The sequence below is a fragment of the Apostichopus japonicus genome, chromosome 1, assembly GCF_037975245.1.
Source record: "Apostichopus japonicus isolate 1M-3 chromosome 1, ASM3797524v1, whole genome shotgun sequence".
Taxonomy (NCBI): Eukaryota; Metazoa; Echinodermata; class Holothuroidea; order Aspidochirotida; family Stichopodidae; genus Apostichopus; species Apostichopus japonicus.
This window is the reverse complement of record NC_092561.1, coordinates 12,114,759-12,129,577: the sequence shown is the minus strand read 5'-3', so window position 1 is coordinate 12,129,577 and position 14,819 is coordinate 12,114,759. Positions and strand designations below refer to the sequence as shown.

The 14,819-nt window shown below is 35.0% G+C and overlaps 2 long non-coding RNA genes across 2 annotated transcripts in view; one reads left to right on the top strand and one right to left on the bottom strand.

Moving 5' to 3' along the window:
• Nucleotides 1–8,899, top strand: part of LOC139967734 (uncharacterized) — a 34,250-nt gene extending 25,351 nt beyond the window's left edge. The window contains exon 4 of the long non-coding RNA XR_011793107.1: nt 5,841–8,899. This is a non-coding gene — a long non-coding RNA (uncharacterized lncRNA). The remainder of the gene's footprint in view (nt 1–5,840) is intronic.
• The window catches only part of LOC139967729 (uncharacterized), a 217,907-nt gene that overhangs the window by 118,460 nt on the left and 84,628 nt on the right, over nt 1–14,819 (bottom strand). The window lies entirely within an intron of this gene.

Here is a 14,819-nt window from a genome sequence, read left to right as displayed (position 1 = left end):
GATCACAACAGAGTCTCAAACTCGTCAATTTGGAGTAAATCAATGCATGGGACGAGATTCGTTATCTCGTCAATTATCAGGAATTTTGGTGATTTTTCGATATTGCAGCAACGTGTGCAACTCGTCATTTTGCTGAAAATGTATTCATTGGACGAGATTCGTTATCTCGTCAAACCGTCAATTATCTGGAATTTTGGTGATTTTTCGATATGGCAGCAATGTGTGCAACTCGTCAATTTGCAGAAAATTTATGCATTGGGCGAGATCACAACAGAGTCTCAAACTCGTCAATTTGGAGTAAATCAATGCATGGGACGAGATTCGTTATCTCGTCAATTATCAGGAATTTTGGTGATTTTTCGATATTGCAGCAAATGTGTGCAACTCGTCAATTTGCTGAAAATTTATGCATTGGGCGAGATCACAACAGTCTCCAACAGAGTCAATTTGGAGTAAATCAATGCATGGGACGAGATTCGTTATCTCGTCAATTATCTGGAAGTTTGGTGATTTTTCGACATGGCAGCAATGTGTGCAACTCGTCATTTTGCTGAAAATGTATTCATTGGACGAGATTCGTTATCTCGTCAAACCGTCAATTATCAGGAATTTTGGTGATTTTTCGATATGGCAGCAATGTGTGCAACTCGTCAATTTGCACATAATTTATGCATTGGACGAGATTCGTTATCTCGTCAAACCGTCAATTATCAGGAATTTTGGTGATTTTTCGATATGGCAGCAATGTGTGCAACTCGTCAATTTGCTGATAATTTATGCATTGGACGAGATTCGTTATCTCGTCAAACCGTCAATTATCAGGAATTTTGGTGATTTTTCGATATGGCAGCAATGTGTGCAACTCGTCAATTTGCTGAAAATTTATGCATTGGGCGAGATCACAACAGAGTCTCAAACTCGTCAATTTGGAGTAAATCAATGCATGGGACGAGATTCGTTATCTCGTCAATTATCAGGAATTTTGGTGATTTTTCGATATTGCAGCAACGTGTGCAACTCGTCATTTTGCTGAAAATATTCATTGGACGAGATTCGTTATCTCGTCAAACCGTCAATTATCAGGAATTTTGGTGATTTTTCGATATGGCAGCAATGTGTGCAACTCGTCAATTTGCTGAAAATTTATGCATTGGGCGAGATCACAACAGAGTCTCAAACTCGTCAATTTGGAGTAAATCAATGCATGGGACGAGATTCGTTATCTCGTCAATTATCAGGAATTTTGGTGATTTTTCGATATGGCAGCAATGTGTGCAACTCGTCATTTTGCTGAAAATGTATTCATTGGACGAGATTCGTTATCTCGTCAAATATCTGGAACTTTGGTGATTTTTCGATATGGCAGCAATGTGTGCAACTCGTCAATTTGCTGAAAATTTATGCATTTGGGCGAGATCAAAACAGTCTTCAACTCGTGAATATGGAGTAAATTAATGCATTCGACGAGATCACAACAGAGTCTCCAACTCGTCAATTTGTAGTAAATTAATGCATTGGACGGAATTCTTCAATTTGCAGAAAATGTATTCATTGGACGAGATTCGTTATCTCATCAAACCGTCAATTATCAGGAATTTTGGTGATTTTTCGATATTGCAGCAATGTGTGCAACTCGTCAATTTGCTGAAAATTTATGCATTGGGCGAGATCACAACAGTCTCCAACTCGTAAATTTGGAGTAAATTAATGCATTGGACGAGATTCGCTATCTCGTCAAAAATCTGGAATTTTGGTGATTTTTCAATATGGCAGCAATGTGTGCAACTAGTCAATTCGCAGACAATTTATGCATTGCACGAGATCACAACAGTCTCCAACTCGTGAATTTGGAGTAAATAAATGCATTGGACGAGATTCGTCAATTTGCAGAAAATTTATGCATTGGACGAGATTCGTTATCTCGTCAAACCGTCAATTATCAGGAATTTTGGTGATTTTTCGATATTGCAGCAATGTGTGCAACTCGTCAATTTGCAGAAAATTTATGCATTGGGCGAGATCACAACAGAATCTCTTTAAGTTGCAGGAAATTCATGAAATTGGCGAAATCTCGTCAATGGATGCAACTCATCAATTCGCAGAAAATTGATGCATTTGGCGAGATCTCGCCAGAGCGTGGCAACTCGTTAATGTGCAGACAATTTGATGCATTGTACGAAACTTCATATCGTGAAAACTAAAATTTTCTGGATATTAAGTGCTTTTCTTGAGATGGCAGCAAAGTGTGCAACTCCTCAAATTGCATATAAAATTGATGCGTTTGGCGAGATCTCGTTAGAGCGTGTCTTCATAAATGTGCAGAACATTGTTGCATTGGACGAGATCCGTTTTTTTCGTGAAAACGTCAGTTCTCTGGAAGTGTGAAGTGTGCAATTGGTTATTTTGCAGAACATTAATGCATTGGACAAGATGATGCATTTGGCGAGATCTCGCTAGAGCGTGCATTTCGTAAATGTGCCAAAAATTGATGCATTGAAGGAAACTTTTTATCTCGTGAAAACGTCAATTTTCTGGACATTTGGTGCTTTTCTCGAGATGGCAGAAGCAAAGTGTGCAACTCGTCAATTTGCAGTAAATTGATGCATTTGGCGAGATCTCGTCAGAGCGTGCAACTCGTTAATGTGCAGAACATTGATGCATTGGACGAGATTTATTTGTTATCTTGTGATAGCGTCATTTTTCTGGACATTTCGTCATTTTCTCGCGATGGCAGCAAAGTGTGCAACTCGTCAATTTGCAGAAAAGTGATGCATTTGGCGAGATCTCGCAAGAGCCTGCAACTCGTAAATGTGCAGAAAATTTGATGCATTGTGCGAAACATTTTATTTCGTGCAAACGTCAATTTTCTGGACATTTGGGGCTTTTCTCGAGATGGCAGCAAAGTGTGCAACTCCTCAATTTGCATATAAAATTGATGCGTTTGGCGAGATCCGTTCTGTTTTCGTGAAAACGTCAGTTCTCTGGAATTTTAGTCATTTTCTCGAGATGGCAGCAAAGTGTGGAATTGGTCATTTTGCAGAACATTAATGCATTGGACAAGATCTCGTCAGAGCGTGCAACTCGTAAATGTGCAGAAAATTGATGCATTGGACGATTTTTGTTATATCGTGAAAACGTCAATTTTCTGGAAGTTTGGTCATATTCTTGAGATGGCAGCAGCAAAGCGTGCAACTCGTCAATTTGCCAGAAAATTAATGCATTAGGCAAGATGATGTCAAAGGGTGCAACCCTTAAAGTTGCAGGAAATTTATGAAATTGGCGAAATCTCGTTTATGGATGCAACTTATCAACTCGCAGAAAATTGATGCATTTAGAGAGATATCGCTTTAGCGTGCATTTCGTAAATGTGCAAACAATTGATGCATTGTAGGAAACTTATATCGTGAAAATGTCAATTTTCTGGAATTTTGGTCATTTTGTCGAAATGTTAGCAAAGTGTGCAACTCGTCAATTTGCAGAAAATTGATGCCTTGCACGAGATTTGTTATTTGGTCAGATCTAGTCAAAGGGTGCAACTCGTCAATTTGCATAAAATTTATGCACTGGACGATTTTTGAAGAAAGATTTACCAGTTTTGAAAAATTAACCACTTTTGATAAAAAATAGCGAAACCATATTTGAACAAAAAATTAACTACGTTTGAAAGATAAATGTTTCTTCAAAAGTAGTAATTTAAACAGGTTTTGAAAGAATAACTAGTTTTGAAAAAAATATCCACTTTTGAAAAATAAATAAACGTTTATTAAATAAATTAATAAATAAGAAAATAATAAATATATAAAAAAAATAATAAAAATAATTCAAAAAAAATTTAAAAATAATACTAAAAAAATAAAAAAAATAAAAAAAATAAAAAATAAACGTTTTTTCAAAAGTGGTAATATGGAAATTTTTTATTGCGCGAGGGGAAGCTACTTCTCGTCTATATGTTGGAAAAATCAATAAATCAATCAATCAATCAATGTTTAAGTGTTCTATGACGGAGCCTGGAGGGCAAACGGGCGGCAGTGACGTCTTAATGATGCATTTTGCGTTCTATGATATTTCTCACTTTCTCCACTATGCAATAACGACATACATAACTAGCTTATCTATTTAAAATCATACTTCAAATGGTGGCATTAAAGTCGAAAAATTTGCAACTTCAATTTTGTTATTCTCCAAGATATTTTCCGTTTGGATCCCAATTAACCTCGCCCATAATATGAATATTTAAACACTTCGAACGTCATTGACCAATACGTAATCCAACGCCAAGCTTGATTTGTGTACAGTCTATATGGCAGTTGTATCTGGGATTTCCATAACAACTCCCTGGTTGTGCCAACGCAAAGTTTTGAATCTAATTTAAGCAACGGCTCATAACTAAACCTGCATCTCTGAGTGGTTGAATTCAAACTAGTGGGTTTGGGGTACTGTATGCGATTAATTTTAAATGTGGAATTTTGTCGTGGATACTTTGCTCATTCTCCGCAATATCCTTAATTACTCGCCAATTAACGATGTTGGTAGGCAAAAACTTGGCTGATATCTTAGTTTGCTGTTTTGTGATTAATATATATATATATATATATATATATATATATATATATATATAAAACTCGATGGACATGTGAAAAAATAGAAAACGGCGACCAAACGCAAAATGCTGCTTTAAGTATGATGGCAATATGCCTTTGACCCCTCCCCCCCCCCCAGAAAAAAAAATCTCAACCAAAAACGGTTCGGATATGGCGAAATAGAGCGAAAAATCTGCTCCCAGCGGGGGCGGGTGCAATTTCAGGTATTTCAAGGGCAAATTTCAATCAGAATTGGCATTGTCAAATAATGACATGGTGGGGGTCAGGCCCGTCCGCATTTTTTCAAAAGTAGAGGGTTAAGGAGAATAAATTAATTTTCCAGTTTTCATGACTCTTTATATTTACCTACGTTAACATTCTGAAGAAAATTGTCGAAAAGAAATGTGTTGGCATAATTAACGTTTTCTTACAGTTTTAACATCACATAAACGTGTTACTGTACATTACGAAGTTCACGTTCAAGTTCGTGTTCAGCAAAAAATCACGGTCATCCCTATCACCGGATGATCTCGTCAGCTAGAAAACTACTCTGATACTGACAGCACAAGAAAATATTTACTTAAAGTCGTCTTTGAATGTTAAACTAATGAAGGGTTTGCTCAATCAATCGGCTGCTTAACTGTTAAACCTGCTGATGATGATAAAATATAATTCGTTTGTTATCACAAACACTTCCTGCCCCAGGTGTTCCTAAACGTAGATGTTATTATAAGACCCCCTGCCGAGAAAATACAATCAATTGCTCTACCCCATTCACGCTATTAAGATGTTCACAGGTGTTCGAAGGTACCAAATTGCACTCGGCTCGCGGGTGGTCTCTTGGCGGTAAAATACATTTCTTTTAAAGGAGTGAAGAGAACTTACCGTCTACACTTTCAAGTACAAGTTGAAAAATATCGCTGCTGACGGCAAAGATGATACATTGGTAACATTAAAGTTGGACACATGTGTTCATCAACGTAACGAACAACCAACTGAGAGACGCTTTGTCTTTTCTGATAACTGATAAGAAGAAATAGTGATAGGAAACTTACAAAGACTATAAAATCTATTAGCGTACCAAGAAATTCAAGAATACTTGTCCAACGGCTACATCTGTAATTTCCAGCCATATATGCAACATTTTTACTCCTTTAGCATAGCATTCCTTGGCTCAAGCCTGATGCCAGGTGTATCTTGTGAATAATGGACTGTGATTGGTCTAATGTTCTTTTTGCATCTTTGTTGTTCAACTCACAGAGCCCTTTGACAGTCCCAACGAGCGTATGGAAAGCCATTTTAACATTTAATCGGGAATTTCAGATATCTTAAATTGTTTCTTATTTTAGATATCTAAAATTCTATTTCAGATATCTAAAATTGAATTCGAGATATCTTAAATTGAATTCGAGATATCTGAAATTTTATTTCAGATATCTGAAATTGAATTCGAGATATCTAAAATAGATTTAGAGATATCTGAAATTCTAATTCAGATATCTGAAATTGAATTCGAGATATCTGAAATTGAATTCGAGATATCCGAAATTGAATTCGAGATATCTGAAATTCTATTTCAGATATCTGAAATTTAATTCGAGATATCTGAAATTGAATTCGAGATATCTGCAAATCTAATTCGAGATATCTGAAATTGAATTCGAGATATCTGCAATTGAATTCCAGATATCTGCAATGCATATGCGGAAATTCCCGATTAAATGTTAAAATGGCACGTATGGAAAGCCATTTTAACATTTAATCGAGAATTTTCAGATATCTCTAATTGAATTCGAGATATCTGTAATTGAATTCGAGATATCTGAAATTCTATTTCAGATATCTGAAATTGAATTCGAGATATCTGAAATTGAATTCGAGATATCTGAAAATGAATTCGAGATATCTGAAATTTTATTTCAGATATCTGAAAGTGAATTCGAGATATCTGAAATTGAATTCGAGATATCTAAAATTCTATTTCAGATATCTGAAATTGAATTCGAGATATCTGAAAATGAATTCGAGATATCTCGAATTCAATTTCAGATATCTGAAATTCCCTGGTATTTCGAGATATCTGAAATTGATTTTAAGATATCTGCAATTATTTGTAGATATCTTAAATAAATTCGAGATATCTGTAATTTAATTTGAGATATCTGAAATTATTTCGAGATATCTGAAATTCCTTATTAAATGTTAAAACGGCTTTCCATACGAGCGAGTATATGAGCTCAGTCAGGGAGCAATTTTCTTGAAGCCCCGCCCCTAAATTTGTTCAGATGTATGGAATTTCGTGAAACTGCTTAGAGACACACCCCTCTGGTTAAAGATTTGAATAATGCAAAGGCATTTCTAGACACCAAGACGCGGTAAGTTGAATCTCATCAAATTTATTTCTTCATAAGAAAACAGTGGGAACTTCTTTTTTTGCCGTACTTTCTGGTAAATCTCCATTGAATTTGGCGTCTTTTTGCATGGCTCAAGAAAGAACCGTTTAATTTGCCGTGAACTTGACATGAGTGAATGCACATTTTTGAAACAATTGGCTAGTATAATCTATGCATTTTTTCAATGATACCAAATTCGCGATTGGAAAATGCATTATTCCTTTCAAATATCAACGTATTAACATACGGCCAAACACAGCGTTATGTAAAACGGTGACATCCCAATGTTCCGACGTCTCTATGTTCCGACGTCTCTATGTTCCGACAAATTGTTTGGACTCTCATATTTTGGACCAAATTTTAGTCGGACCCCATTTGTGACCCAATTTTTTTTCGGACCCCATTTTTTTCGGACCCAATTTTTTGGGACCCATATTTTTCTGTGCAAACTTTTTACCAACATGTTTTCGGACCAAATTTTATTCTGACCAATGTTTTTTGGGACCCAATTATTTTGGACCCAAATTTTTCGGACCCAAATTTTTTTGGGACCCAACTTTTGGACCAACATGATTTCTGACCAATTTTTTCCCTGACCCCTAATTAGGTCCCAAAAATATGGGTCCCAAAAATTAAGCCCGAAAAAATGGGTCCCCACAAATTGGGTCCACAAAAATTTGGTCCAAAAACAATTGGGTCCACAAAAAAATTTGGGTGAACAAAAATTGGGCCAGAAAAAAATTGGGTCCGAAAAAATTTTGGTCCAAAGAATTGGGTCCACAAAATTGGGCCCGAAAAAAATTAGGGTCCAAAAAAATTGGGTCCTAAAAAATGGGGTCCGATAAAAATTGGGTCACAAAAAAATTGGGTCCAAAAAAATAGGGTCCTAAAAAAATGGGGTCCGATAAAAATTGGGTCACAAAAAAATGGGGTCCGAAAAAAATTGGGTCACAAAAAAATGGGTCCGAAAAAATTTTGGTCAAAAAAAATTAAGAGTCCAAACAATTTGTCGGAACAATAGAGACGTCGGAACATAGAGACGTCGGAACATAGAGACGTCGGAACATAGAGACGTCGGAACATAGAGACGTCGGAACATAGAGACGTCGGAACATAGAGACGTCGGAACATAGAGATGTAACCTGTAAAACAGATGGACTTAATATTGGCTCAGCGTGTACATCTAATGATGAACTATGCTTTAGTTCTTGGAAACGCACATATCAAACTATAATCATACTTAATTGTCTTTAAATTGCTATAGCCCTGAAAAAAGGAGCAGAAAACCACCTTTTTTTGATTGTAAACTATGTATAGTTTTGGTCCTATGCAGTTTACCACAGTTTGACCATAGTACTAAACCACAATTTTGCCATGGTGTTTATCACTTTCTATTTCATCTTCACCATGGTTTTATCTCAAATTCACCGTGCCGTGTACTATATGATAAACATAGTTTAACTATTCCAATATGGTCATTATATAGTACACAGTGAATTTGAGATAGTTTACCCTATATCTGTACCAAACTTGTAACCCCTTTTGTACCAGAGTTTTACACTAAACTTACCACAGAACGCATATCAAGGAATTTCCTCAGTTGGTTTGCTCAGTTCTGTACCCCACAAGCTACAGAGCTGGTACTCATATCATATATATAAGGTCCAACAATGGGAATAATCAATTTAATTTACAGATGACCAAGCTGTAAATTCCAATAATTTATCAAAGAATTTGCTAGTGAGAGAGTTTAGTACTTGAGGGACAAATTGAAATTTTATTTCACTGTCTGTACCCCAAAAGGTATCCTAGCACTCATATAACATGACCCAGAATACAGCATCAATAGGTGAATTTTCATATTCCAGTATAAAACCTCAGTTATAATTAGTGTTTGACTTCTAATAGCAATGAAGCCATCAACTTTATTTGTTTTGATTTGTTTCAAATATTGGGGGGGGGGGGGAATATTTGCCTGGGTGCAGTTCGCATGCGTCGTGATATTTTGTATATATATATTTACATATCTATATCTATATATATTTATATTTTAAAATATATATATATATATATATATATATATATATATCTATATATTTATATTTTGAAATATATATATATAGATATATATATATATATATATATATATATATATATATATATATACCCCACAAGCTACACTGGTACTCAAATCATATGTATTAAGGTCCTTCAATGGTCATAATAAATTAACTGTATAGACTACCGAGCTGTAAAATCCAATAATTTATCAAAGAATTGCGTACTTGAGGGACAAATTGAAATTTTACTTCACTGTCTCTACCCTACAAGGTATCCTGGCACTCATACAATATGACCCAGAATACAGCATCAAAAGGTGAATTTTCATATTTCAGTATTAAAACCTCAGTTATAATTATTGTTTGACTTCTAATAGCAATGAAGGCATCTACTTTAGGATGCAACTTAGAGGCATTGAAGGTATTTAAGTTCTGTACCCCGCAAAAGAGCCACGATTTGTTTCAAATATTGGGGGAGAGGGGACATTTGCCTGGGTGCAGGCGCGTAGCAACTTTCATCTATATATATATAAATCTATATCTATATCTATATATATATATATATATATATATATATATATATATACATATATATATATGTAGTAATTCAATAAAGATTAACACATCAGAAAAATGCCACTTCACAACCGGTTTCGTCCTTTGGGACTCATCAGGCGAAGGTAGGAATCGAACCACGGATCTTTGTGTCACGAACTGAGGTCCGTACCACTCGAACACAGTGATTCTACTGGTGCGTTGAAGTGTATACATTGGCTATGAATAACTGTCTTTAAGGGCGTATTACCCAAGTGTTATGATTGTACAGAGTGCACCCCTGGCGCTTTTAATCTGATAATTTTACACAAAATAACCACTCTTTATAGGCAAGCCAAGCCGTAAATAAGAATTGAATATGTAGTAAGTGGTATGACAGATATATAGTAATTCAATAAAGAATAACACACCAGAAAAATTCCACTTCACGACCGGTTTCGTCCTTTTGGGACTCCTCAGGCGAAGGTAAGAATCGAACCCTGGATCTTCGTGTCACAAACCGAAGTCCGTACCACTCGACCACAGTGATGAATATGTATATATATACACATATATATACATATATATATATATATATATATATATATATATATATATATATATATATATATATATATAGGAATAACGGAACAACATTCTGAAGAAAATTGTCGAAAAGAAATGTGTTGGCATAATTAACGTTTTCTTACAGTTTTAACATCACATAAACGTGTTACTGTACATTACGAAGTTCACGTTCAAGTTCGTGTTCAGCAAAAAATCACGGTCATCCCTATCACCGGATGATCTCGTCAGCTAGAAAACTACTCTGATACTGACAGCACAAGAAAATATTTACTTAAAGTCGTCTTTGAATGTTAAACTAATGAAGGGTTTGCTCAATCAATCGGCTGCTTAACTGTTAAACCTGCTGATGATGATAAAATATAATTCGTTTGTTATCACAAACACTTCCTGCCCCAGGTGTTCCTAAACGTAGATGTTATTATAAGACCCCCTGCCGAGAAAATACAATCAATTGCTCTACCCCATTCACGCTATTAAGATGTTCACAGGTGTTCGAAGGTACCAAATTGCACTCGGCTCGCGGGTGGTCTCTTGGCGGTAAAATACATTTCTTTTAAAGGAGTGAAGAGAACTTACCGTCTACACTTTCAAGTACAAGTTGAAAAATATCGCTGCTGACGGCAAAGATGATACATTGGTAACATTAAAGTTGGACACATGTGTTCATCAACGTAACGAACAACCAACTGAGAGACGCTTTGTCTTTTCTGATAACTGATAAGAAGAAATAGTGATAGGAAACTTACAAAGACTATAAAATCTATTAGCGTACCAAGAAATTCAAGAATACTTGTCCAACGGCTACATCTGTAATTTCCAGCCATATATGCAACATTTTTACTCCTTTAGCATAGCATTCCTTGGCTCAAGCCTGATGCCAGGTGTATCTTGTGAATAATGGACTGTGATTGGTCTAATGTTCTTTTTGCATCTTTGTTGTTCAACTCACAGAGCCCTTTGACAGTCCCAACGAGCGTATGGAAAGCCATTTTAACATTTAATCGGGAATTTCAGATATCTTAAATTGTTTCTTATTTTAGATATCTAAAATTCTATTTCAGATATCTAAAATTGAATTCGAGATATCTTAAATTGAATTCGAGATATCTGAAATTTTATTTCAGATATCTGAAATTGAATTCGAGATATCTAAAATAGATTTAGAGATATCTGAAATTCTAATTCAGATATCTGAAATTGAATTCGAGATATCTGAAATTGAATTCGAGATATCCGAAATTGAATTCGAGATATCTGAAATTCTATTTCAGATATCTGAAATTTAATTCGAGATATCTGAAATTGAATTCGAGATATCTGCAAATCTAATTCGAGATATCTGAAATTGAATTCGAGATATCTGCAATTGAATTCCAGATATCTGCAATGCATATGCGGAAATTCCCGATTAAATGTTAAAATGGCACGTATGGAAAGCCATTTTAACATTTAATCGAGAATTTTCAGATATCTCTAATTGAATTCGAGATATCTGTAATTGAATTCGAGATATCTGAAATTCTATTTCAGATATCTGAAATTGAATTCGAGATATCTGAAATTGAATTCGAGATATCTGAAAATGAATTCGAGATATCTGAAATTTTATTTCAGATATCTGAAAGTGAATTCGAGATATCTGAAATTGAATTCGAGATATCTAAAATTCTATTTCAGATATCTGAAATTGAATTCGAGATATCTGAAAATGAATTCGAGATATCTCGAATTCAATTTCAGATATCTGAAATTCCCTGGTATTTCGAGATATCTGAAATTGATTTTAAGATATCTGCAATTATTTGTAGATATCTTAAATAAATTCGAGATATCTGTAATTTAATTTGAGATATCTGAAATTATTTCGAGATATCTGAAATTCCTTATTAAATGTTAAAACGGCTTTCCATACGAGCGAGTATATGAGCTCAGTCAGGGAGCAATTTTCTTGAAGCCCCGCCCCTAAATTTGTTCAGATGTATGGAATTTCGTGAAACTGCTTAGAGACACACCCCTCTGGTTAAAGATTTGAATAATGCAAAGGCATTTCTAGACACCAAGACGCGGTAAGTTGAATCTCATCAAATTTATTTCTTCATAAGAAAACAGTGGGAACTTCTTTTTTTGCCGTACTTTCTGGTAAATCTCCATTGAATTTGGCGTCTTTTTGCATGGCTCAAGAAAGAACCGTTTAATTTGCCGTGAACTTGACATGAGTGAATGCACATTTTTGAAACAATTGGCTAGTATAATCTATGCATTTTTTCAATGATACCAAATTCGCGATTGGAAAATGCATTATTCCTTTCAAATATCAACGTATTAACATACGGCCAAACACAGCGTTATGTAAAACGGTGACATCCCAATGTTCCGACGTCTCTATGTTCCGACGTCTCTATGTTCCGACAAATTGTTTGGACTCTCATATTTTGGACCAAATTTTAGTCGGACCCCATTTGTGACCCAATTTTTTTTCGGACCCCATTTTTTTCGGACCCAATTTTTTGGGACCCATATTTTTCTGTGCAAACTTTTTACCAACATGTTTTCGGACCAAATTTTATTCTGACCAATGTTTTTTGGGACCCAATTATTTTGGACCCAAATTTTTCGGACCCAAATTTTTTTGGGACCCAACTTTTGGACCAACATGATTTCTGACCAATTTTTTCCCTGACCCCTAATTAGGTCCCAAAAATATGGGTCCCAAAAATTAAGCCCGAAAAAATGGGTCCCCACAAATTGGGTCCACAAAAATTTGGTCCAAAAACAATTGGGTCCACAAAAAAATTTGGGTGAACAAAAATTGGGCCAGAAAAAAATTGGGTCCGAAAAAATTTTGGTCCAAAGAATTGGGTCCACAAAATTGGGCCCGAAAAAAATTAGGGTCCAAAAAAATTGGGTCCTAAAAAATGGGGTCCGATAAAAATTGGGTCACAAAAAAATTGGGTCCAAAAAAATAGGGTCCTAAAAAAATGGGGTCCGATAAAAATTGGGTCACAAAAAAATGGGGTCCGAAAAAAATTGGGTCACAAAAAAATGGGTCCGAAAAAATTTTGGTCAAAAAAAATTAAGAGTCCAAACAATTTGTCGGAACAATAGAGACGTCGGAACATAGAGACGTCGGAACATAGAGACGTCGGAACATAGAGACGTCGGAACATAGAGACGTCGGAACATAGAGACGTCGGAACATAGAGACGTCGGAACATAGAGATGTAACCTGTAAAACAGATGGACTTAATATTGGCTCAGCGTGTACATCTAATGATGAACTATGCTTTAGTTCTTGGAAACGCACATATCAAACTATAATCATACTTAATTGTCTTTAAATTGCTATAGCCCTGAAAAAAGGAGCAGAAAACCACCTTTTTTTGATTGTAAACTATGTATAGTTTTGGTCCTATGCAGTTTACCACAGTTTGACCATAGTACTAAACCACAATTTTGCCATGGTGTTTATCACTTTCTATTTCATCTTCACCATGGTTTTATCTCAAATTCACCGTGCCGTGTACTATATGATAAACATAGTTTAACTATTCCAATATGGTCATTATATAGTACACAGTGAATTTGAGATAGTTTACCCTATATCTGTACCAAACTTGTAACCCCTTTTGTACCAGAGTTTTACACTAAACTTACCACAGAACGCATATCAAGGAATTTCCTCAGTTGGTTTGCTCAGTTCTGTACCCCACAAGCTACAGAGCTGGTACTCATATCATATATATAAGGTCCAACAATGGGAATAATCAATTTAATTTACAGATGACCAAGCTGTAAATTCCAATAATTTATCAAAGAATTTGCTAGTGAGAGAGTTTAGTACTTGAGGGACAAATTGAAATTTTATTTCACTGTCTGTACCCCAAAAGGTATCCTAGCACTCATATAACATGACCCAGAATACAGCATCAATAGGTGAATTTTCATATTCCAGTATAAAACCTCAGTTATAATTAGTGTTTGACTTCTAATAGCAATGAAGCCATCAACTTTATTTGTTTTGATTTGTTTCAAATATTGGGGGGGGGGGGGAATATTTGCCTGGGTGCAGTTCGCATGCGTCGTGATATTTTGTATATATATATTTACATATCTATATCTATATATATTTATATTTTAAAATATATATATATATATATATATATATATATATATATATATATATCTATATATTTATATATCTATATATTTATATTTTGAAATATATATATATAGATATATATATATATATATATATATATATATATATATATATATACCCCACAAGCTACACTGGTACTCAAATCATATGTATTAAGGTCCTTCAATGGTCATAATAAATTAACTGTATAGACTACCGAGCTGTAAAATCCAATAATTTATCAAAGAATTGCGTACTTGAGGGACAAATTGAAATTTTACTTCACTGTCTCTACCCTACAAGGTATCCTGGCACTCATACAATATGACCCAGAATACAGCATCAAAAGGTGAATTTTCATATTTCAGTATTAAAACCTCAGTTATAATTATTGTTTGACTTCTAATAGCAATGAAGGCATCTACTTTAGGATGCAACTTAGAGGCATTGAAGGTATTTAAGTTCTGTACCCCGCAAAAGAGCCACGATTTGTTTCAAATATTGGGGGAGAGGGGACATTTGCCTG